Genomic DNA, 8633 nt, shown 5'->3' on the forward strand with positions numbered 1-8633 from the left:
TCCCTTGAGGGGGAGGTTGAAGTTAATGCTGTGACGGGTGAGAAACCCACAGCTTCTGCTGAGCATGTTCTGCTCTATTCTCCAAGCATTGGTGCTACCATTGCTTCTAAGGACACTGTTAGTCCTTCTATTGAGGACTCTGCCTTTGAATTACCTGATGAATCTATCATAGAGCTTCCTAAGATCCCGCCTCGCCCCGCTAGGCTTCGAGGCCGCGTGCGAAGTGCTAGCAGGGGAGGGCATTCTCAGCCTGGGAGCACACATAAGCAGGGTCATCCAGTTATTGACTTGGAGGATGATCATGTGGTTTCTCCTTCAGGCGATGCCGACCAGCCGACTGCCAAAAAGGCTCGTACTTCTTCTGCACTTGATCCCTTTGCTTCTCATTCTGCCAACATTGGGCTTCCTAATGAGAACGTTATTCAGGAAACTGGCACTTATAATTCTAGTGAGCTTAATCGCTGCATTCACCAGTTTCTAAGTGATGCATTTGAGAATCCTCTCTCTGCAACCTCGATCTCTGCTAGGGGTACTTTCCGCCCCACTGGACCCATTGAGTTTGGGGAGGTGCCCATTGATGCCTCTCTTTGCCTTTTGTCGTGCCCTGCTAGGGCTGAGAACGCTCTATTTCGTCCTCTGATGAATGTTCGAGCTGACGAGTCTTTGTTTGTGGATAACCCGCAGCAAGGTGACACTTTGGTTACCGCCTCACTCAGGGTATTCGTCTTCCTACCGACTCTACCAGCGGTTCAGTTAGTCTTCCTGCTGCCACTGCGTGTCATGACTTGCAGAAGGTTAGCTTTCATATCTCTTCTTTTTTTTCTTTGCTTTAGCTTTTCCTTTCTGTTTCTCTTCCTTGTTTTTGCCTTAGCTTATTTCCATCGCTTTGCTTATTTACCTTAGTTTACTTTCGTTGCTTTGTGTAATTGCCTTGGCTTACTTTCGTTGCTTTGCTTATTTGCAGCTCACCAAGTCTGTTGGTGACTTGGCTAATGCCTTACTTACAATGGAGAAGGAGTACCAAAATCAGAGTGCAGCCCTTGTTCAAAAGGATAAGGATGTTCAATTGGCTCGTTTTAAGAGAGACGCAATGGCTGGCGAGGTGACTCCCTTGAGAGAGAGAGCGGATGCCCTACAACTTCAGATGGGAGAGTTCTAGCTCACCAAGACCAAGTTGATAGACTGTGAGAGGCAGCTGGGAGTTTCTCAAACCATAGTGCAGGCGCTGGAGGCTGAGGTGGCCGATTTGCAGGCTAGGAGGGAAAGTGAGCTTGAAGTTGCTAAGAAATCACCTAAGTCATTTGTGCTTTCCCCAACCTTTGTTAAGTTGCTCGTTGATCGTCATGATGGGGGCTAGGAGGCTGCAGCTCGCTGCGTGAGTGGTCTTTATGGAGAGAGTGTGGAGCAGCAAGCTCGCTTCAACGCCTTTTGGTTAATGCTGCTAGAGAAGCTGAATATTATAACCTGCCTGCTGACCACCCTCACGTTGCTAATTAGAAAGTTCCTAATCACGCCGTGCTAAACTTGGAGGTGCCTTTCTGTGCTGATGTTGTTGCCGCCATCGGAGTGGATACTCTGGCTGATGAGCAATAAAGGTTTTGGAAGCTGTCTCCCCCTTCCTTTAGTGGTTCATCAGAGTTTCCCTCTCCTAGGTCTGTAGTCACTAGGTAGTGTCTGTTGTTGTCTTTGGGGTGTATAGCCGCCAAAGATTGTATTTTCTGCATGTTCTTGCTTAACACTTTATATTTCTGCCTGCTGAGCTTGTCCAGCTTAACTTGAATTCTTTTGCCTTTCTAACTATTTTTGCTGAATGTTTTTTCATCCTGGGGGGTGAAGGTTCAACTTTGTGAATGTTGTAGCTTTTGGCTGAATGTTTTCTCTGTCTTGGTGGGCAGAGGTTCAGCCTGTTAGTGTATGCATTTAATAACTTTTCTGTTATTTTGCTTATTGCTTAGTTTGCTGCCAATGTGCTTACTCCGTTCTACTACCGAGTCATGGTATAGTATTAACTAAACCTTAACTCAGCAACCTCCTCGTTCTACAAGGTAAAACCTCGTAGGTTGGGTTTACCTGTTGCGATTGCTTTCGTTGTTCCCTAACTTGGCTGTATAGGGCTTCATTAGTTCTTTGCCCTATACTGTACTTGGTGGGAACTGTTAGGTTTACTCCGCTCATCTCTTTGTGACAGAGGCTTGTATGCTATGTCACCCACTTAACTTTTGTAGGGACTTATTCGTATATCATCCTGCTTATTTGGCTGTGACTTGTTTGCGCGTCATTCAGCTTATTTGGCTGTGACTTATTCGCGTGTCGTTCAGCTTGTTTGGCTGCGACTTATTGCTCATGCTCCTTACTTATCTTTCGTAAGGGCTCATTGCTGATCTACCTCTTCTCTTCCCACAGACGAGGTGAGCTGGGTGCAACCAAGAGAACCTTGGTGATACCCGCTCATCCTGTTCTTTTGTCGTTTGTTCGATCCTCTCTGCTCAAGTTGAACGTGCCAAGCTTCCTCCTCAAGCGTCCCCGAGGTGGTGCCCTATTTTACTTGAGTAGGTAGGTGAAACGTAGGGGATTGTGGTTGTCACCAGTGTAACGATGTCTTGCTGCATCTTATTTTGATGCTTTGTGCTTTGACTTCTATGTATGTATGGTGTTTTCTGCATGTTAGTGCGTGATGCCAAAGCATATTTAATCAAATAAACATGTTTAGGCGAACTCAATAGTATACTCCTCATGTAGAGGCTCGTATTTCAGTGAATTTAAGTGGCTTAAATTGCCTTGATTAACACAGCATAATTTTAAACAAAGTTGTTGCATAACTTAAACAAAGTTTTTCAGTTTCTACTTAGCCACATGCCCTTTAAACAAAATATTTCTTTAACACATCTCCGTTGAAACTATTCCTTAAGACCTCACCTTCTTGATCTGCGAGGAGGAAAGCACCTGGCCCCACCTGCTCGTGGACGAGGAAAGGGCCATCCCAATTGGCTGACAGCTTTCCATGTTGGTTTCCTCTTCACACTACTGCAGTCCTTCTGAGAACCAAGTCCCCATGTAGTATTTTCCGGTGCTTGACTCTTTTATTGAAGGCTTTTGAGATTCTGCTCTTTTGGGCTGCCAGCTTGAGGGTCACTTTGAGCCGCATCTCTGGAAGGAAAACTAGCTCTTCCAGCAGACTCTTCTCATTCCCTTACTGCTCATAGTGCTGAATTCTCAGGCTGGGGATTCGTACTTCTACTAGAACTACTGCGTTTTCCCCATAAGCCAGGGTGAATGGACTCTTCCCAATAGACTCTTTCTTTGTTGTCCTATTTTCCCACAATACCTCTGGGACTAGGTTAGCCTAGAGGCCTTTATATTCTTCTAACTTTCTTTGCAAGGCTACTAGGATCATCTTGTTTGCTGCCTCTGCTTGGCCATTGCTCTGCGGGTGGCAAACTAAGGCGCTTTCATACTTGGTACCAATATCTTCTAGGTAATCCTTGATGGTGTCACAATCGAACTAGCACCCATGGTCAAAGACTATGCACTGTGGTACCCCAAATCTTGTAATGATGTTATTCCATATGAACGTTCTTACTTGGGAAGATTTTATGTACTTTGTGGGTTCAGCTTCAATCCACTTGGTGAAATAATCCGCTACTACTACGAGATATTTCCTGTCCGCTGACCCAGTGGTTAAATGTCCTAATATGTCCATTCCCCAGTGGGCAAACGGGATCGGGCTGAGAATTAGAGTCAGATCGTTTGCTGGCTGGTTTATGACTGGAGCATACTTTTGGCACTTTTCACATTTCTTGACATATGCTACAGCAGTTTGTGTCAAGGTTGGCTAGTATGCTCCTCTTCGCAGCACTTCAACTCCCATGGCTTTTCTGCTAATATGGTTGGCGCAGATTTCTAAGTGTGCTTCTTCCATAATTTTTTCCTGTTCCCACTCTGGAATACACCTCAGTAATGGCTTGGAGAAGCCTTTTTTGTTCAGCTCGCCATTAATCACCACGTACGAATTGGCATCCTTTTTGAATTTCTTAGCCTGTGCCACGTCACTAGGCAGCGAGCCATGTACTTTATAGGCTAATATGTCTGGGAACCATGCTCGCTACTACCTGGTAAAATACACTTGTTTACTTTCTGCAATGTTGCTTTCCTCCAGGACTTCTACCATGACAGTCCTTGTGAGGCTTTGGAGAGTAGAACTGGCTAACTTTGATAACGCATCAACTTGAGAATTTTTCAGCTTTAGGGACCAAATCTATCTGAAAATGCATTAATTGGGCTACTAGTTCCTTCACCTTGGTTGTGTACTTCAGCATTTTAGGTTCTCTAGCCTTATATTCCCCCTTCAACTGGCTAGCTACCAGCTGAGAGTCAGTCTGCACGTGCACTTTCTTAGCACCTGTTGCGATACTCATCTTGAGGCCTGCTAGAGTTGCTTCGTATTCTGTCTCGTTGTTCGATGCTTTGAACTTGAACTTAATGGCATACTCGAATACATTGCCCTCTAGCGATGTTATTATTATTCCTGCTACGCTTCCTGTTTGAGCTGAAGGTCCATCCACTGCCACCTTCCATATTCCGACCTCATCCTCTTTCTCTTCGTAAGAGGCTTCCACTATGAAGTTAGCTAGGGCTTGAGCTTTAATAGCTGCCCTAAGCTTAACCTCGAATTCAACCTGAAAGGCATGGATATGTAATTGTACACCCCCCCCCCTTCAGTGATGAACGCAGTCTTCTGCCTGTCTGGTTTATGCAGGCTGATCTGGTGATATCCTGAGAAGGCATCCATGAAGATCAGCAGGGCATGACCACTAGTTGAATCTACCAGTTGATCAATTCGTGGCAGCGGGTAGCAGTCTTTAGCGTATAATACCAGTTGATCAGGGATGGCTCCATACCATTCGGCAGCCAACCCTTCTAAGGTCGGTGGGAACGCTTTACACCAAACTGAGTCTGTTATAGCGTATAATACTATGTGATTCTCAAATGTTGAGACATGATTCTTAGGTGTTGTGGTACCGTTGTACTTACAGCTAGGCATCTTAATTTTCTCCATCGGCTCTTCCAGAATCTCCCTCCAAAATGGGGAATCATCTAGAATTGCCTGGATTCGCGCTCGCTTCTCCCTGTCCAGACTCAGTCCCCGCTCAGAGGCCGGTGACCTGCTGCGAACGACTCGAGTCTCCGAGTTGCACTTGTCCTGGGCTGCCTCCTCCACACTCCACTCTCGATTCAGGTTTTGAGCTTCCAGTTTCAACACCTTCTTTCTCAGCTGGACTAGCTCTTTCTGCTCCGAGGTGAGAGTCACAAGTGTTGCCTTCTTTGCGGCTACATCTGTAGTTGCAGCTACTAGTGGAGAGCTTGTTCCCTTACCGAAATTGGCGAGGACTGCTGTCATGGCTGCCAATTGCTCCTTACTACACTTAAAGAGGTTCTGTAAGATGGCTGGCATGTTGACAGGCTGGGTCTCTGGGTTATTGGTGTTTGGATAGTGGGTTCATTGTTCGCGCCTGTAGACACCCAAATGTGTCTCTCCAAAACCAAACCTAGTGATGAATACCTTTCGCGTCATTTGATTATCGAACAAGGTGAAAGTGTGAAAAGTCTAGCGATGTAGTTGTTTTTATTAAAATATCTCTTTTTCTGTTTTTAAAAATATTTTTTTTCTTACTCTATTTATGAAAATATCCAGTTCAATTTAGTTTGGTCCATGATAAGGGTTCAATAATAGTGTAGTTGGATTGGGTTTGAAAAGAGCTTTCCAACGATATATTATAACCCCAATTCCGATGAATAATGAGGAAGTTATGGATTAAATTAAATTGGGCCCGGAATGATTTTTATATGTGGCCCAATGATCTAGAGGAGGGCCTATTAATTATTATTCCTAAAGTTATTAGGATTGATTTTAATCTTCTAGAATATTTAGAAGGCTCTTTTTAATTCTAATAGTATTAGGATTGATAATTATATTTTAAAGAGTTTTATTTGGAATAAAATAGGTGTTTTATGATAAACCTGATTTGATAAATACGGAATTTGCTGCTTAATCAATATTAAGAAGAGGATTCCGTACAAAAGCGCGTTTTATCTTTAATTAGCGCCAAACGACAAAGTCTGTCGCCTGGCGCTGGTCTTGTCACCTGGCGACAGATTCCAGTTTTATTTCGTATAGAACTTGAAGTATTTTCTATCGTTTCCAGACTGTTTTCTTATAAATAGGGGTCGTATCTCCTCCGTTTTCATCATCAACAATCAACAATCAACAATCATCTAATTCTATTCTTTCTCTAAAGCTAGAAGCTCTCTCTCTATTCTTTTTCTAAACCTTCCCTCTTACAAAATTTCTCATACACAAGTTCTAGACACACCTAGCCAAGATCGAAGTTGCCTTCGCCCTAGACGTGAAAGGTTTAATATTTCTGAGGGTTTGGTCCCAAATTCCCATTTCAATTATTTAATTTAATTGTTTGATTTATTATTTTCCTTGAAGTTACTAACGTGTGTATTTTTTTATTAGAAAGAGATACGAGACATCCAAGTAAAAAATTTAATTGTTATATAGAAATCATGCTTTAATTATTTTAATTCCTAGTATCATGTTAGGATGCCTTTATGATTCCTAGTATCATGTTTAGGGTAATAACTAATATTTCTAATATCATGTATGCTTCTATGGGATGCTTCCTATTCTTTCCTAATATCATGTTGGTATTATGTTAGGGCTAAAGATTTGATTTTTATTGCTTAGTGACATGTTAGGATTTGTTATTAATCTTGTTAGTATCATGCCTAGGATCTTGCGAATATTATTATGCTTTGAGATTGAGATTATGATTGTGATTATTATGTTGCTTGATATATATTATTTGTTATTGCTTGATCATGCCTTTTCTGCAAGTTTAAAGGGAATTTGTACTTGTAATCACGCTTAATAAGATAATTAATAATCTTGTTTAGGCTAATATGATTATAATTCAAGTGATCGCCAATAATAATCTTGTCTGTGCATTAAATTTCAACCAACATAAATAAACAGGTTTAGGGTTAATATATTGGTTGTATGTTAGTCAGAAAGCGCACATGAATATGAGAAGAATAAAGTAGAGGCCTATTTAGGGCAGGTTCAATCTCTTTTAGGTTGGCGACTCTTTTGCTCTAGCTTCCTTCTCTTTGGACGCCACCATGCTCAAGTGTATGATCACAGTGGGGCTCAAGTGTGGGATGCTTGAAATATTCCCTACAGCGCCTGTCACTGGTATTTCGAACTTAAAGGAAGAACTAGATCCTATTGGATCTACTGGTTTCGTCACCGCTTTGATTGCAACTGACGTCGACCCAGTAGGATTAGTTTTCTGAGAGATACCGGATTTGGGTTGTTTGGTTGATCCTTTGGGATCCACCATTACTGAAGTTGTTTTATTTGGTGTTTGGTTGGTGTCGATAGCCTTTGAGACTGGTGTCTGTACAACTTCCTCTCTGGCCATGGCAGTCTACCAACTAGTCCCTTGCTCAGATGGCGAACCTCAGGTCACATGATCCTTCCCCTCCTTCTAGCGCCAGTTGTTCGCCATTATTTAGATTTTTTTTACTAAATGTTCAAAAGTATAGGCATGTTTCACCTTAAAATTTGCGCTTTTAGAGTGAGTAGGTTTGAGTAAACCATTATTCGTCCAAAAAAGATAATCTTTCCTAAAAAAAAATATTTAATAAAAGATTGTTCATTTATTTACGATTATACCCTTTAATCTATACTATATATTAAAAGGTGTTCCTAAAAAAGGTTATGTGCCACGTGGCGCTCTTCTCAAGGCGCTTCTAAGAAGTTTAGGTGTCAAGTAGCGCTCTACTCATTTAATTTGATTTTCACTCCATGTCTAAAAATATGGTTTTTACAAGATTTGAACCCACAAACTCAATTTTTTTTTTAAAACTCTAACGTGTTAGCCACTAAGTCATTACCATATTACTTGTCATTCAATAAGAATTAAATATTAATAAAGATTTTTATCTGGGTTCCTTAATTGACGTATATGACACCATGTCACTACTCCCTCCGTGTTTTTTTAAGTGTTACACTTCCCATTTTCGGTCGTGTTTTTTTAAGTATTACACTTCCTTTTTTGACAAAAAGCTATTATAATATTACATCTCTCTCTTCTCATGGTCCCCACCCAAACCCACTACTACTTTTTTTATTATATATTTCCTCTCACATTCATTACTTTTCAATAAACTATTAACCCCACTATCTTTCTTTTACAATTTTTTAATACTCCAACTACCCCACTTACCTCTTATTTTATTTAAGTCAATTAAATTGCCTAAAACTATGTGCCGGTCAAACTGTAACACTTGAAAAAACACGGAGAGGGTATTCAAAGTACATGTGACACGTAAGCTTGCAACTTCATTTAACAAAATAAATAAATTATGGGTTAATCTAGATACGAACCCGCTACCTCCAACAAATAAAGGTATACACTTACTATCTCAACCAACTTTTATTAGCGTTTTAAATTTCACATAATTAACATTATATATTTCTTTCAAATTAGTGGTTATTTAATTTATTTATTTTTCACAAGATTATAAAATAAATACATATGAGGTAAAAAATTCCGTAACATCTG

Source organism: Chenopodium album, chromosome 15 (genome assembly GCF_948465745.1).
Source record: "Chenopodium album chromosome 15, dcCheAlbu1.1, whole genome shotgun sequence".
Lineage (NCBI taxonomy): Eukaryota > Viridiplantae > Streptophyta > Magnoliopsida > Caryophyllales > Amaranthaceae > Chenopodium > Chenopodium album.